This window comes from Hyperolius riggenbachi, chromosome 3 (assembly GCF_040937935.1).
Source record: "Hyperolius riggenbachi isolate aHypRig1 chromosome 3, aHypRig1.pri, whole genome shotgun sequence".
NCBI classification, from domain to species: Eukaryota; Metazoa; Chordata; class Amphibia; order Anura; family Hyperoliidae; genus Hyperolius; species Hyperolius riggenbachi.
Genome location: NC_090648.1, coordinates 68,177,219 through 68,194,060, shown reverse-complemented (window position 1 = coordinate 68,194,060; position 16,842 = coordinate 68,177,219).

Here is a 16,842-nt window from a genome sequence, read left to right as displayed (position 1 = left end):
GCTCTAACGCTAATGGCATAAAATCCAGTAGCATTAATATAGTAATAGATTTCACTTAATCTTGACATTTTTATCTGCCGATTTTGTCTGGCACCAGTTGCTGCCTTTGCCCCTCTAGAAACACACAGGGCAAATGGATATTGTGATGACGAACCAAGTTTCCCTTAAAAAGTACCTCTAGTAGAAAACAAAACATTATAGAGCCTGTCCTGTATAATGATGACAGATCAGGCGGGTCTCAGGCGTAAATACTTACCTGATCCAAAGTCATCGGGTCACAGGTGACGTCCCCCCCCCTTTCTCAGGGACGCAGTTGTGGCCATCTTTCCAAAGTCTACCAAAGCTCTTCAGGAAACTGCTGCCACAGTCCGCCTCCAACTCAGAAGTGGCCAATAAGGCAGCGGCTGCTGAGCTGGGGGTGGGCCGCTGCAACGCAGATGGGGGTGGCCAGCGAAGCAGGTCGCTCTTCCCAGCGCCGCACCTGACCTGTGCGCTGCCAGAGACAATGTTATTATGGCCACCCAGCAGTGTAATTCGGGTGTCGGCAATCGCAGATTTTGAAAAAAAAAATACCACAAAATCAAGGGGGCGAAGGAAGTGATCACCTTTTTGGAGGGATGACGGCAGAGTAGGTAGGTATTTAACCCTGTCACCCCCTCCCCCCATCATTAAAGGGAACCCAAAGTGAGAGACATAGAGGCCGACCTGTTTATTTCCTTTTGAATAATGCACATTGCCTGGCTGTCCTGCTGATCCTCTGCCTCTAATACTTTAACCAGTTAATGACAATAGGACGTATATATACTGACCTTGTATTTTTGGAGAGTACACCACCAGTTTGTTACTAAATGAGGCACATGTGGTATCATTTTAATCGTGACGAGTTGTAGAAGACATTTTAGTGGGTCTTAAATCTTGAGCGCACGTCACATAAAAAATAGGTAGGGACAAACTCAATCCAACATAAAAAGTCATTTTCAAAATTCTGATCAACCTTGGAAAAATTTTAGCAAAACTACAAGAGACATATGTGGTAACATTTTAACCCTGATAAGTAGTAGAATAGAGTTTAGAAAGTTTTAGGGTTGAGGCCCATGTCCTGTGTATTCTTTTTAGTCACAAACTGAATCAAAGGCAATTACATTTTCGCATATTCTGTACCAAAATAAAAGACTTTTAAAATTAAAACAAAGTGACAGAATATGAAAGAAGAAACATACATTACCTTAGGAACTTGGCTTTTTAAATATGTATGCCATAAGGGTATATTACTATTATTTTTGCAAATAAGGAATTGGAATCATCAACAGTGTACAATGTGAAAGCAAAAAACACAAAACAGAAAAAATACACCTTTATTTCCAAACACAATATTGTCACCATACATTGTGCTGGGAACATAATTGAAACATTGTTATAACCAAGATAGATAAGCAAATAAAATTTGTGAGTTCAACTTATAGTTAGCACTGTTTATTGTAAAGCTATAATGGATGTAAATGTAGAAATAGTGTGTTTTTTCAATTTTTTTCCCTCCTTTTCCCTTTAAAATGCATTGAAAATAAGGTAACTACTAAACAAAATTATCACACACTAAAAGCCTAATTTGTCCTGAAAAAAAACAATATCTAGATCATTTAGGTGTGATTAGTAGTAATAAAGTTATTGGTGAATGAATGGGAGCAGTGCTGATATGTGAAAAATGCCTTGGTCCTGAACTGGTGTTAAGCCATAGACCCTGAACAAGTATGCAGCAGATCAGGTGTCTATGACAAATCTGACAAGATAAACTGCATGCTTGTTTCAGGTGTGTGATTTGACCCAACCGACCAGAATGATCAGCAGGACTGCCAGGCAACTGGTATTGTTTAAAAGGAAATAAATATGGCAGCTTCCATAGGTGTCACACCTTTTAATGTGCCTGTGTGACCGGGCTGTCATGGGTCAGAGAGGGGGATCCCTGGACATCTGCACTGTGGCAGTCAGTGTCTGTGAGCTCCTGCTAAAGCAATAGGCTGCCTAGATTCTCTGCTCAGCCCATCTGCCTGCAGAGAAAGCAGATGGTCGCATTGTTCTGAGTCACTAGCAACTTGTCATCACACAATGCAGTGCATTAAATCTATCACGCCAATTTGTTACATCCGATGTCCCTTCCTTCCTAGATTAACTCTATTTTTATACAACAAGTCCTACTAATCTTTTTTTTTTAATTGGGAAGAAAGTCCTTTCAAAACATTATTTGACGGTGAAAATTAAATTCCATATTTTTTCTCAGGAAAAGAAAAACAAAAAAAAAATAAGCATTTCTTCCATATGAGTTGTACACATTGCAAGGATTAAATATCTCAGAATGTTTATTGCACCCTGTCATTTGTCACTGCAGGTACCCCTTAACTTTTACACACTGTACCATCAGCAAAGCGTGTACAATGTAAAGCTAGGGGATCATTCACACTGCAGCGCTTGGAATTTTAACAATCCCTGATTCCCTAGAACTGCCCAATTACAACGTTCACACACACACCCCTACCCCCCACCCCCCCTCCACATTCTCTAGCAAGAGATGCATCGCTAGCCTGGAAACTAGTTATGCATCTGTACTGTGTTGGCACTTGGCACACCAAAGTCACCCAATGTTTTGTGCACCAATCTCTGCTAGACAAGAGAAATTTCCCCACTGTGTACAGGGCTTTAACGTGGCCACTAATAATGCAATCTTGATTGTACAATCTTACCAAATCTATGTAGTAGAAAGCAGAATTTGGCCTAACAAATGAAGCAATCTGAATTGCATGATGCAGGAAAAAAATGTAGGGGGGGACATTTGGACAGTTTGGCCACCTGGCACCCGCCTCTTCTCCGCTCTCCAGCCCGCCTTCCTGAAACACCCACTACCCTCCTCATACATGCATCCCGGAATACCTGTCCTCAACTGGTGGCACCAGTAGCAGTGACATCTGGTCACTGCTACCGATCGAGTGCCTTGATTGGCCCAGTGATGGTTCTGTGGTCCCGCCCATGAGACTATCGGCACCACTTAACAAAAGCAGCAGCAGGTGGCTGTGATTAGCCGGCCTGGTGCCAGCACCCCAACCTGATTAATCTTGTGCCAAAGCTCCCCCTCTGACTGGTCATGGTGATCTCTCGCCAGTGATGGGGTTTATATGGAGGTATATGTGATATGAGGTATATATGATGGGGAATTGGGGATATATTATCTATCTATATAGCGTTTCTGGGGGGGGGGGGTGTCTAGAGCCATCCCTGGTAGAATGGTAAAATGAGTGAATATACTTTGAATGGAAAGTATAGGTAGTTCCTCATATTACCTAGAGACGGTAAGATTGTACAATCAAGATTGTGCCATTTGTGGGACATTTTAACCTCCTTGGCGGTTATCCCGAGCTAGGGTCGGGGCGGAAAAACGCAGCTAAGAGCGGTAATCCTGACCTCTGCTCGGGGTGGCCGCCGGAGGCTGTATGCAGAGCAATGCGCACAGCGGGAGCGTTTCTACATACCTCCCGGGGATCCCGACGTTGGCCTCTCCTCCGTAGCTCTGCTTCCTGCTGGTGAGATCGCCGGCTGTCAGCGCCACCAGGAGGATGGAGGCTTACCTGCAGCGCTGGAGCCAGGGAGGTGAGTGATTGCTGGGCTGCTGCAGATCTCCGTGGCAGCAGGATTTTTTTCCAAGTTTTAGGGTCTGAAGGGTGCAAAAAAATTGCACCGATTTTAGACCCTAAAATCCGGAAAGAATCAGAACGCCAAAGAGGTTAAAGGGAACCTAAACTCATAAAAAAATGAGTTTCACTTACCTGGGGCTTCTACCATCGCCCTGCAGCCATCCTGTACCCTCGTAGTCACTCACTGCTGCTCCAGTCCCACGCCACCAGTTAGTTTTGCTTTTGCTGACTGGGAGTCGGTGGGCCGCCATGCGTACCTTTGCACGCGTTCCCGCTGGGGCAGGACGCTATCGCGTATGGCAACACGTATCTATGTACGCGTTGCACCTGCAATATTTTATATAGTAGGGAGAAATTAAACACTTGTGATACATTGGTCAGATTTTTTTTCAGATGTTACTATAAAAAATCTACTGGTGCATGAGAGATCAGCAGGACTGCCAGTCAACTGGTATTTTAAAAGGAAATACATTTGGCAGCCTCCATATGCCTCTCAGTTCAGGTGTACTGATAATGGATGTTCTCCTTATTTGAAAAGGCTGATGGCCAGGAAGTGGAGATCATTGTTTGGTCAATAGTTGATGTGTATTGCGTTACATTTCAGCAGGTGGTCACTAGATGGCGCTTTATGGATGTTAGAAAAACGTCCTTATTGCAGCTGTACAATACAGTATGTGATAAAGCCGTTCTAAGCATAGGAACCATCAGCAACCAGTCCTCCTGAATCATTCCTACAATGATCTGACTACATTAATCTGTTAGCTGACTGCCTGTTATGCAGAGCTGGGACAAGGTCCTTCGGCACCCAAGGCTGAGACACCAAAGTGCGCCCCTCCATCCCTCCCCCCCAGCCGTCACACACTGATTGCTACTAGACTAAGAGGCGCCCCAGGGCCCCCAACCTCCCCAACACCTTAATCTCTAGTTATCTGACTTGCAGTCACTGCCATGTATCCCCTTTTCCTATTTCTTTCTGCTTCAAACACAATTGGGAATGACAACTGAATGAATTGTGCGCCCCCTCCTACACTGCGCCCTGAGGCTGGAGCCTCTCCAGCCTCTGCCTTGGCCCGGCCCTGCTGTTATGCATTACTGCACTGTGCACATTGCTCACTCTTCTGCCTTTTACCAGGTCTTACTGGAAAAAAACTGCATCTAAAAATAGCCAAACACATACACTTTTTTGCCTGATGATCCCAAACAATTCCGGGAGGAATACATGTGTATGTACAGTGCCAAGCACACAAATAATCAGGTTGTGTTCCTTTTTTCCTTTCTCTACTGGAAAGAGTTAAACATCAGGTATGCAATTGACAGTTTCTGTCCGTTTCTGACTATAGCATAACCCTCACTGATAAGTAAGTATAGCCAGTAAGGCTGGGTCCACACTAGACACAGTTGCAGGACGGACACTGCAGTCCAGATCCGGGGAAGATTAGGGGAAGTACCCACGTACTGCAAACTGATGAAAGTGCATCAGTTTTGCATCAGTTTCCGTTCAGTTTTTCCCTGACAGAAAACGTCTCTATCATTAGGAAGGAGTGGGAGGATTTTTTTGGGCCAATCAGAAAGCTCAGGCTATCCGTTTTCACATCCGTTTTTTGCCTGTGAAGCTGGAGATGCGTTTTCTCATTGCTTTCACTACCCCTGCGTGTATCCGTGGTCCTGATCCGTTGCGTGAAAATGCAGCAGATCCGGACCTTCCGTTCAGGTTTTGAAAACGGATCCCCGCAAACGCAGACGGATCCGTTTTTTACTCAGGTGAGGCTGGCTGCTATTTTAAACATTAGTATCCGGGACTCTGTTTTTCATCAGGTTTGAAAAACGCAGCCACGGATACGTTTCCGGACCTAGTGTGGACCAGCTCTAATTGTGATAAGTAATTACAGCCAGTAATTGTGCTCCATTACCCATGTGGTGTGGCCACACGTATATCTGCTGCTGGTGGGTTTTTTTACTGCACAGAGTCAGTTTATTATTTAGCAGAGTTTACCTGGGGGCTACATTTTTTTATTACTGTCTTCAATTATGCTCTTTTATATGCAGTCCCTGTGTGTGATCATTATGTTTTTAATTGCTTTCTTCTGGGATTAGCTTAATTTTTCTTTCTTGTTTTCAAAGAAGTTGCACTCTGGGGGCAGAGGGATAACTAGACTTACATTTGTAAGTACAATTATTCCTAAAGCACACCTACATCAAAAATAAACGTATTAAGTTTGTTGCCTTGACAAATCCCTGGTAACTGGACGAAACATGTAGACTGGGAGGAGGGGGAACCAGCTGGATCCCTGAATCCACGAGTACGGGACCATGGAGCAATACCGTGCATCTGTATGAGTGAGCAGCTGTAAAGCAGGTGAGCCTGACAAGATACCGGCACTGATGTGGACACTCTGCTCCTAATGCTATGTACACACATCGTTATGTGTGTACGGTGGCCGATGATATTGCTCAGGCATCCGTCCTGTCGGTTCGTTATTAACTTAATTAAAATGATCTTCCAATAGCAGCACATATCTCTTATCAAGGACACAGCTTGAGTGACCTTCAGGCTACTGTATGTATGGATAAGTTCAAATCACAGTTGTACAGTGGTTCAAAACTGTTAATCGAGATGACAAACTTTTGTGCTTGTATGATTTTGATTGACTTTATATAGGAACTTTAACCAAGGAATGAACTTCATTCCAATCAGTAGTTGATACCCCCTTTCCTATGAAAAATCTTTACCTTTTCTCAGGAAGGTATGTATGGCTGATATTGTGGTGAAACCCCTCCCACAGTGTGATGTCATGACCATGGTCCTGACAGTTTTCTGTCTTTGAACCTCATTGCATTGTGGGAAATAATGGCTGTTTCCAACTGCCAAGCAAGCAGTAACTCCCTCTGTGCATAGAACTCTCAGTAACAAATGTTCCATACAGATCACCTGGCAGAACTAAATATGTCACCACCAGTGATACATTTCAGAATATAAACCAGGGAGAGGAAAGATTTTACAAACACTGACTAAATAATCTATAAATAAATATTTTAAATAATTAGCAATTTTATTCAATATGTTATTTCCATAACTGTTCCTCTTTATCTGACAGGATTCTCTTTTAGCCTAATATCATTTTGTGTGCGTTTTGTTTAGCAAATTTATTTGAGTGATTCCTTATATCTTATATTGGGCAGCACGGTGGTGTAGTGGTTAGCGCTCTCACCTTGCAGCGCTGGGTCCCCCTGTTTGAATCCCAGCCAGGTCAACATCTGCAAGGAGTTTGTATGTTCTCCTGTGTCTGCGTGGGTTTCCCCCGGGCACTCAGGCTTCCTCCCACATCCCAAAAACATGCAGATAGGTTAATTGACTTCCCCCTAAAATTGGCCTAGACTAAGATACATACACTAAACGAGACATTCAACTACGGTAGGGATTAGAGGGACAGTTAGTGACAAAGACAATATACTTTGTACAGCGCTGCATAAGATGTTGGCGCTCTATAAATACTAAAATAAAGAAATCTCTGTACTCCTGTGGTGACCGGGTATCAATATCCTGTGGGTAGAATATGTGTGCGCACGTAGGTCTCACAATGGAAGCAGGAAGGGGCTGACATCATTTGCTTTGTACACACACTCGATAGTTCTTGGTCAAGGTGGCCAGTCAGAGCGGCTTCTGATGTGAAATTAGTATGTGAATAGTGGCTGGAACCCCACTTGATGTCTCGGCCAGCAAACTACCTGGTGGATCAACTCAACCGAGGGCATTGTTCTCTCACTCACTCCACCTGTGCTGTGCCAATCTATCTTGTGCCGCGCCATCAAGTTAAGCGACACATCCGAACAGCCTCAGCTCTGCATTGTTGCTCTAGGGATTGATTCCCGATCCCTGCCGAGCGAATGGCCTCATACGCGTATACAAGGCTTTATTCTCACTCTGTGTGCAAAAGAAAAACCTGTAAAGTTTTACGTTTGCTTTACTTCACAGGGTTTGGTCACTGTAACCTGTAAGGCTGGATATTGTACCTTGAAAGCATGGTTTTACCCCTAGTAAAACTTTCTACTGAGGCCCTGCTGGACCCGTTCCAGTTTGCGTACAGAGCGAACAGGTCCACTGATGACGCCATAAACATTTGCCTTGAGCTCGTCAATCTAGACAGACCAGACTCCTACGCCAGGATCCTCCTACTCGACTTCAGCTTGGCGTTTAATACCATCAGCCCCCAAATACTACAAGAGAACCTTGCTGCCCTCGGGGTCCACCCCACCCTACGCCAGTGGATCACAGACTTCCTTATCAACAGATCACAGGCTGTCAAGCTGGATACTATTATCTCACAACCAAGGACTACCAACACGGGGGCCCCTCAAGGGTGTGTTCTGTCCCCATTCCTATTCTCCCTATTTCCATATGTCTCCATGGCAGCACGATCGGGTTAGCCCCGCCCCCTCTAACCCCCACAGGACCTTTTAACTATAAATGGCTCCCTATGACTCCCTCCCCTAGTCTTTTTTTTGTCCTCGCCATTACCTACCATATGGACCTGGTGTATGCTGACCCTTCTATCTAGAATCCTTTCCGTGTAGGTTAAGCCTCTCCTATACGAAGGTCGGTACAATCTAAATGATGGGAACTGACACACTGTTGCTGGTCGCAGTAGGAAGCCAACAAAATTGAGTAAAGCTCATATTGAACATGCCGTTATATATACCTTGTATTATGGCAGTGGCTGGATGTCCTGTGTGGCTAAATGCTGCTGAAGACGGCGCTCGGTAAGTCCTCTCTGTGTCTGTCTGATAATGCCTGCCGCCGCTATGCCTCACAAAAAACGCCTCCACTTATACGGATTCTGGAAGGAGAAGGGTCCTCACGCATGCGCAGAGTCATTCTCCGGGGTCGGGTCGGCGTGCGTTCCGGCGTGCGTTCCGGCGTACGTCGCTCTTCCGCCTCGGCACCTTTCCGTCTCCTCCTCCCTAGCTGGTCACCTGGTCGCACCAGCCTATACAATGCAGTAGCAGGGGGGAGGTACTATAAAAGGAAGTAGAAGTAGAAAGCGCTGCCACTTCACGCCGGAGGCTTTGCGAGACGGAAGGCTGAAGCATGGATGACGACAGTAAGTTAGCAATACAAGTTGAGGCTGAAAGTTTGGAAAGAAATTTACACCAAGTTCATACCAGACTAAATGGGCGGTATTTTTAGCAGGTGCAGACGGCATGGAGCAGGGAGCGCCGGACACAGACCAGACTCCTGTTGAGGAGCATAGAAAACAGGATTCTAGGTAGGAGGGAATTGCTGCAAGGTAAGATAATTTATTTTTCAGCAAAAGAGTGCCATACTAACTGAACCTTCTGGCTGTTGTCTTACAGACAGAAGCAGCAGGAGAGGGAGAGATCAAAATCTGCAAGAAGGTCTGACCACCATGATGAACCATACAGAAGGAGATCACCTTCAAGGCACAGATCCCGATCCAAGAGACGATCTAGGTCAAGGTCGAGAAGACGTGACCGTACTAGATCTCCTTATAGAAACAGATCACATCACAGGCATTCATCAAGGAAAAGATGCTGGGCCTGTGGTCAGGAGGTGATGCCAGGGAAACTGGTATGCCAGGAATGCTTCACTACCATGGCAAAAGAACCAGAGCAACCCAAGGATATTACAACAATAATTAAGGAAGCTGTACAGGAAAAAATGCACGAATATATATCTCATCTGCCTAATTATTTCCCAGCCCACACAACGGAACAACCGGATCCATCCCAAACCTCTGATACAGAAATGGAATCATCAGAAGTGGGATTTGACTTCAATCTAGTACAACCTTTTATCAAATCAATCAGAGAGGCTATGGAGTGGCCGGAAGATCAGACGCAAGAGCCTAGTACTAGTCAGAAACAGTATTTTCCACATTTAAAAAAATCTACTAAACCTTTTCCACTCATTAATACAATTCATGATGTAATCACAGAGGAATGGAAAAAAGTGGATATAAAGATAACCGTCACTAACCGTTTTAACAAACTTTACCCAATGGAAGAAGGAAAGTTGGCTACGTTGGAAGAAACACCTAAAGTGGATGCTGCGGTAGTGGGGTTAGCAAAGCATATGACACTACCCAAAGACGACTCAGGAGGTTTCAAAGATCCACTTGAGAAAAAGATGGATGCAGAACTAAGGAAAGTATACATTTCATCAGGTGCAGCATGCAAACCAGCCATAGCACTTACTTCTATATCCGAAACCTTAAGGTCATGGATTTATAATATTGAGGAGGCCTTGAGGTCCGACACCGATAGAGACGCTATAATAGCTGCTCTAGACGATCTGAAGCTGACGGCGGATTTCGTAGGAGAGGCAGCCGTGGACGTACTGCGGTGTTCTGCTCGCTCGATGCTGCATTCCGTAGTTACCAAAAGGGCATTATGGTTAAAGAATTGGTCAGCTAATGCAGCATCAAAACAGCAATGGTGTCAAATACCATATGACGGAAAAAACCTGTTTGGAGAAGAATTGGATACGGCCATTCGGCGTGTTACAGGCGGTAGCTCAGGGGTGATACCGCAGGACCGCAAGACAAGGAGGCCCAACTTCTCCCAGAGAACAACAAAACCGCTATAGAAATAACGCAAACTACAGACCAGGTAGAGAATACAGAAGATCATGGCAGAGCTCACAGTCAAACCTACAACGTTTAAACAAACAAAAGAAGACCACACCGCCTACAAATATACAGAAGAGTTTTTGAAATATACTCTGCCCAGAAGTTACCAGTGGGAGGCAGACTGAAGTCCTTCAAAGACGTCTGGGCGAAAGAGATACAAGACCACTGGGTAACACAAACGGTGACGACAGGACATCAATGGACATTTATAACAGATCCTCCAGATATGTTCAAAATTACAAGAATACCAAGGTCGGAGGCCACCCAAAAAGTCCTGATAGACTATGTACAAGATCTCATTCAAAAAGATGCGGTTCAAGAAGTCCCACAGAAAGAAAGAGGAAAGGGAGTTTACTCCCCACTATTCTTGGTCAGGAAAAAAACCGGGGACCTCCGACCAGTAATGGACCTCAGGTATCTCAACAAGTACATACAACTAGAACACTTCAAGATGGAGACACTACAAACCATCACCAAAGTGGTAATGATGCAAGACTGGGCAATGTCAGTAGATCTTCAAGACGCCTATCTACATATATTAATACACAAAAAATTCCGAAAATACCTGAGGTTTGCGATAGGGGATCTTCACCTGCAATTCAGATGTCTACCTTTCGGCATCTGCACAGCCCCACGCACGTTTACAAAGGTACTTGTGGCCTTGGTACAGTATTTGAGAGTCAATGGACTCAGACTGTACCACTACCTGGACGATCTATTATTACTTCATCACGACCAAAATACCATACTGGCACACAGACGGATCCTACTGACAGAACTGGAAAGATTCGGCTGGAAAGTCAACATAGCCAAAAGTCAGCTAGTTCCATCCAGGGAAAGCACGTTCCTAGGTGCACAATTTCGAACACAACTCAACGAAATAGGCCTGCCACTGAACAAACAGTCCAAAATACAGAAGTTAGCACGGAACATGTTAGGGGCCACCACAATAACAGCAAGACAATGCCTCAGTTTCCTGGGGACCTTGAATTCCACAATAACAATGGTGAAATGGTCACAATGGCACTCCCGACAGTGGCAGAAGGGCTTCCTATCCCAGTGGAAGAACAAAACAATGCATCAGCAAATAATAGTAACGCCAGCTATGAAACGCAGTCTGCTCTGGTGGACAAGATTAAAAAATCTAAACAAACCGTTACCCCTAGAGACCCTATCGCAGACCATACTTACTACAGACGCCAGTCAGAGGGGTTGGGGAGCAGTTCTTCAGACCCAGTCCATACAAGACAAATGGAAAACACCACAGAAACATACCCCTGCCAACATATTAGAAATAAGAGCAGCCTACCTAGCACTGAAAACGTTCCAGAATCAACTAGAGGGAAAACATGTCATGTTGAGAATGGACAACTGTACAGCAGTGGCATATATAACACACCAAGGGGGAACAAGGTCCTGGAGACTACTGCAAGAAGTATCACCTATCTTTCAACTTGCAGAGCAGAAGTTCAGCAGTCTAACAGCAACCTATCTGCCGGGAGTGGAGAATCAGAAGGCAGACTTCCTAAGCAGACAAGACTTGGACAACAACGAGTGGTGCCTACAGATGGAAATATTCCAGGAACTGTGCAAACAATTGGGATCTCCCCAGCTGGATCTTATGGCAACCTCATCCAACACTCGATGCAAGAATTTCATATCCAGGAGGTACACACCGAGAGCTATAGCGACAGATGCACTAACAACAGCATGGGATTTCGACTTGGCATATGTCTTCCCCCCGATTCCACTGATACACAAGTTATTACTCAGGCTAAGCCGAGAGTACGTGACGTTAATTGCAATTATACCATATTGGCCAAGGAGGCCATGGTTCCCACTATTATGGCAAATGAAGACACAGCAGCCGATAATGCTCCCGAAAGTTCCAGACGTGATAATGCAAGGACCAATATCCCATCCCAACCCGAACAGCCTAAATCTAGCAGCATGGAGATTGAGAGGAGGAAGTTGGAGATCTTAGGTTGCTCCACTGCAGTTATAGAGACCATGCTAAAGGCTAGGAAGCCAACCACAAACAACACCTATCAGAGAATTTGGCTGAGGTTCGTGGAATTTGCTAATAGCTTTAACTGTGATCCTCTAAAACCAAAAGTTACAGAGATTTTGCAGTTTTTACAGTCTGGAATGGAAAAGGGCTTAGGTTTCCACTCCCTCAAAGTACAAGTCTCAGCACTCTCAGCCCTAACAGATCAGAAGTGGGCCTTCCATCCATTAGTATCACAGTTTCTCAAAGGAGTAATGAAGGAACCCCCCCCCCACACCCCCGTAAAACAGTTTTCCCTAAATGGGATCTACCCTTGGTACTGGACAGTTTGTCAAAAACTCCATATTTCCCAACCGAGAACTGTACACTTTTACAATTGACCCATAAAGCAGTCTTTCTGGTGGCTATGTCTTCCGCCAGGAGGATCTCTGAGATTCAAGCTCTGGGTTGGCAGGAACCATCTCTCACATTCTTCCCAGATAGGGTCATATTAAGACCAATACAACATTTCATTCCCAAAGTGTCAACCCTGTTTCACTTTAACCAGGAATGGACTCTGCCAACTTTACTTGGAGAACAAAACCTAGATCCTCATCCATTAGATGTAGGACAAACACTTAAAAACTATGTGCAAAAGACCAAAGACTTAAGACAAACAGACAGGTTATTCATAATCCCTACAGGCTATAGAAAGGGACAACCGGCATCTCCAAGGACAATTGCCCACTGGATTGTGACCATGATTCAAAACGCATATAAAAATAATGACTTGTCCCCTCCGCAGCAGATAACTGCGCACTCCACCAGGGGTGTTGCAGCTTCTTGGGCTGCATTTACAAAGGTCTCAGCTGAAAAGGTATGCCAGGCGGCTAGTTGGTCGTCTGTCAATACCTTTATGAGACACTACAGAGTGGATCCTTCTGTTAATTCCACTAGACAATTTGGAGAAAATGTTTTGAGTGCTAACATGTTTGGTGTGAAGAAATAAATTTTCAGCATTACACCTCATCCCTCCCTGTGTATTTCTTTTTGCTAGTTAACTCCCGATCGTGCTGCCATGGAGACATATGGAAAACGGAAAATTGAATACTTACCTGCCGGTAATTTTCCTTTCCAGATGTATCCATGGCAGCACGAGGCTCTCACCCTAGATTCGGTAATGCCGAGACTAAAAGACTAGGGGAGGGAGTCATAGGGAGCCATTTATAGTTAAAAGGTCCTATGGGGGTTAGAGGGGGCGGGGCTAACCCGATCATGCTGCCATGATCGTGCTGCCATGGATACATCTGGAAAGGAAAATTACCGGCAGGTAAGTATTCAATTTTCCGTTATTCCAACAATTGCAGGTCCACGGTGAACTCTGTCAAAGTCATCAAGTTTGCTGATGTCACAACCATAGTTGGCCTCATCTCCGGGAATGACCAGCAGGAATAGCGCAACCAGGTTGACAGAATCTGTCTCTGGTGCAGGGAGAACGGCCTAGTCCTCAACACCGCAAAAACAGTAGAGATGATTGTTGACTTTAGAAAACATGCTGTCACTCCACCTCCAATCTGCATTGATGGTACAGAAGTGGATAGGGTTCCCTGTGTATGCCTTCTAGGCACTACAATCTCCAAGGACCCAACTTTGGAATGGCCCGGGAGCTTCTGACGAGCTTCTACACCGCCACAATTGAATATGTCCTCTGCTCCTCCATCCTGGTCTGGTATGCTGGCTCCTCCGCCAGCGACAGACACAAACTACAGAGGGTCATAAGATCAGCTGAGAAAACCATTGGGAAATGCCTCCCCTGACTGGATCAACTCTACAACTCCAGACTGCGCTCCTGAGCTCTGAGGATCGTCAATGACCCGTCTCACCCAGGCTTCCACTTCTTCAAGCGGCTCCCCTTGGGCCGGAGATTCAGGTCTATCTACACCAGGACTGAAAGGCATAGGAACAGCTTTTTTCCCTCAGCTGTCAACTCTTTGAACTCTATGAACTCTCTTATCCGCCCCTTCAAGTAACATTTGGTTGCACATGATTGCACTGCTGCACATTCTCCATACTTGAGCTCAAACTCTGTGTAAATATTTATGGTTAAACTGCTGTATTTGTATTCTTATTATATTGTATGTCCTGTTCCACACCTAGCCCTGTACATGCCAAAACCAATTCCGGGCATGACCCAGTCATGCTTGGTGAAATAAAAGATTCTGATTCTGGTTGGCATGGGAAACTAGGGTTACGAATACTGGCTAGAGTCAGTACCTATTCAGGAGTCCAAGGCAAGACTCCCTAACACTGCAGGGTGGCCTCTTGAGCGCGTCCCAGTGGCTGCAACTCTTGAGCGCTTTGAATCCAACAGGAGAAAAGTGCTATACAAATGTTCGAATTATTATTATTAAAAGATAACTACTGAACTAAATAGTCTGGATGGTCGCAAGGCTTCCTAGATCCTCGCCGAGCCTACCCCGGCTGCCTAGGACCCTCTTCTGGCTTGTGGCCACACTGCCGTCCGAGTACAAACTTTGTGAGGAAGGCCTGCACATGCCCAGTAGAATGAAGTAAAACCTCCAAGGTCTTGTTGAACCTGTTTGATGTAACCCAGCGCTGGAATGGCGGGGTGTAAGATGATCAGGTAAGCCAAACTATTATGGAGGTAAGTATCTTTTTTTTTTTTTAATTTCACTTCAGGTACACTTTAACTACTTAAGGACCAAGCTAATTGAAATCTATGCCCTGTTTTGGTGGTCACCTGGCTGGCAGGGCGTAGATTTCAATTAGCCGCCGCTGCGCGTCTCCGCTGTTTCCGTCGCTCTCGCCGACCTAGCTGCTTAATCCCCGCCGTCTGTCGCCGCAGCTCACTGACTCTGCCTGTCTTTATGATGGCAGAACCCTGTGAGAGGGTCAGGTCAGGGCAGATTTCATTGGCTCCTGGCCCTGTCTTTCAATGTAAGCCGCTCCCCCCATTGGCTTACATTGAAAGATAGGGTGGCCTAGGTTCGACGGTAACGGCGGTTGCGACGGGTATGTGCGGCGATTCGTTGGGATTCTGTCGGGATTCTGCTGTTTCTGTACCAGCGGCCTCTGGTCCTTAAGGGGGCAGAGACCGCTGGTACTTAAGTGGTTGAAGCAGTGTTCAACCCCGTCCTCAAGGCCCACCAACAGTGCATGTTTTGTGGAAATCCACAGAGGTGGTTAATCAGCACTGCTGAGCCACTAATTACCTCACCTGTGCATGTTTGTGGTTTTCTGCAAAACATGTACTGTTGGTGGGCCTTGAGGACAGGGTTGGGGAACTCTGCTTTAAAGAACACCCGAAGTGAGAGGGATATGGAGGCTGCTATATTTATTTTCTTTTAAACAGTACCAGTTGCCTGGCAGCCCTTGCTGATTCTCTGCCTCTGATACTTTTCTGGTGGGATTCTGGCACTACTGCAGCCAAATAGATTATCAGGACTGCCAGGCAACTGGTATTGTTTAAAAGGAAATAAATATGGCAGCCTCCATATACTTCTCACTTCAGTTGTCCTTTAAATTTCATTACAAATCTTTTAGATAACAAGACTTACAGATGTGATGGTTATGGGACTTCTGCCTCCAAATTAGAAATTCATTAATCATTTTTTCCACAAACTTTTTAATTATAGTTTACATATCTTTAATAGAATTACCATGAACGATAGCCTGTCATTCCCTGTAAGCATCTTAAAGAGACACTGTAACATCAAAAATATCCCCTGGGGGGTACTCACCTCGGGTGGGGGAAGCCTCGGTATCCTAATGAGGCTTCCCCCGCCGTCCTCTGTCCCACGGGGGTCTCGCTGCAGCCCTCCGAACAGCCGGCGACAGACCCGACTATTGATTCAATATTTACCTTTCCAGGCTCCAGCGGGGGCGCTGTGGCTGCTTTCGGCTCCAAAGTAGACGGAAATACCCGATCTCAGTCGGGTCCGCTCTACTGCGCAGGCGCCGGAAACTTGCGCCTGCGCAGTAGAGCAGACCCGACGGCGATTGGGTATTTCCGCCTACTTCGGAGCCGACAGCCATCAGAGCGCATGCGCAGGAGCCGGGAAGGTAAATATTGACGTCACCGCTGTACGGAGGACTGCAGCGAGACCCCTGAGGGACGGAGGATGGCGTGGGAAGCCTCATTAGGATCCGGAGGCTTCCCCCACCCGAGGTGAGTACCCCCCAGGGGACGTTTTGACGTTACAGATTCTCTTTAAAGGAACACTATCAATACCCAAGTGTTCTAAAATGACAGCATACAAATAATGTTTAAGTAGCTGTGTAAACATTTTCCTACATGTCATGTTAAATATCAGAGGCAAAAGCTTTAATTCATTGTGTTTAGGATTTAGTTTTATTGGAACAAATCATTCTCAAAAGGGGCATCTGCTTCAATGCACAGCCAGTGTTGTTTTCTGCATATCAGACTACAGAGTATTTTTCTCTGAAAGCAAAAACAAATTATGAAAAGCTGTGGTGTTCGGTTTCACATACAAAACAAATGTTTATA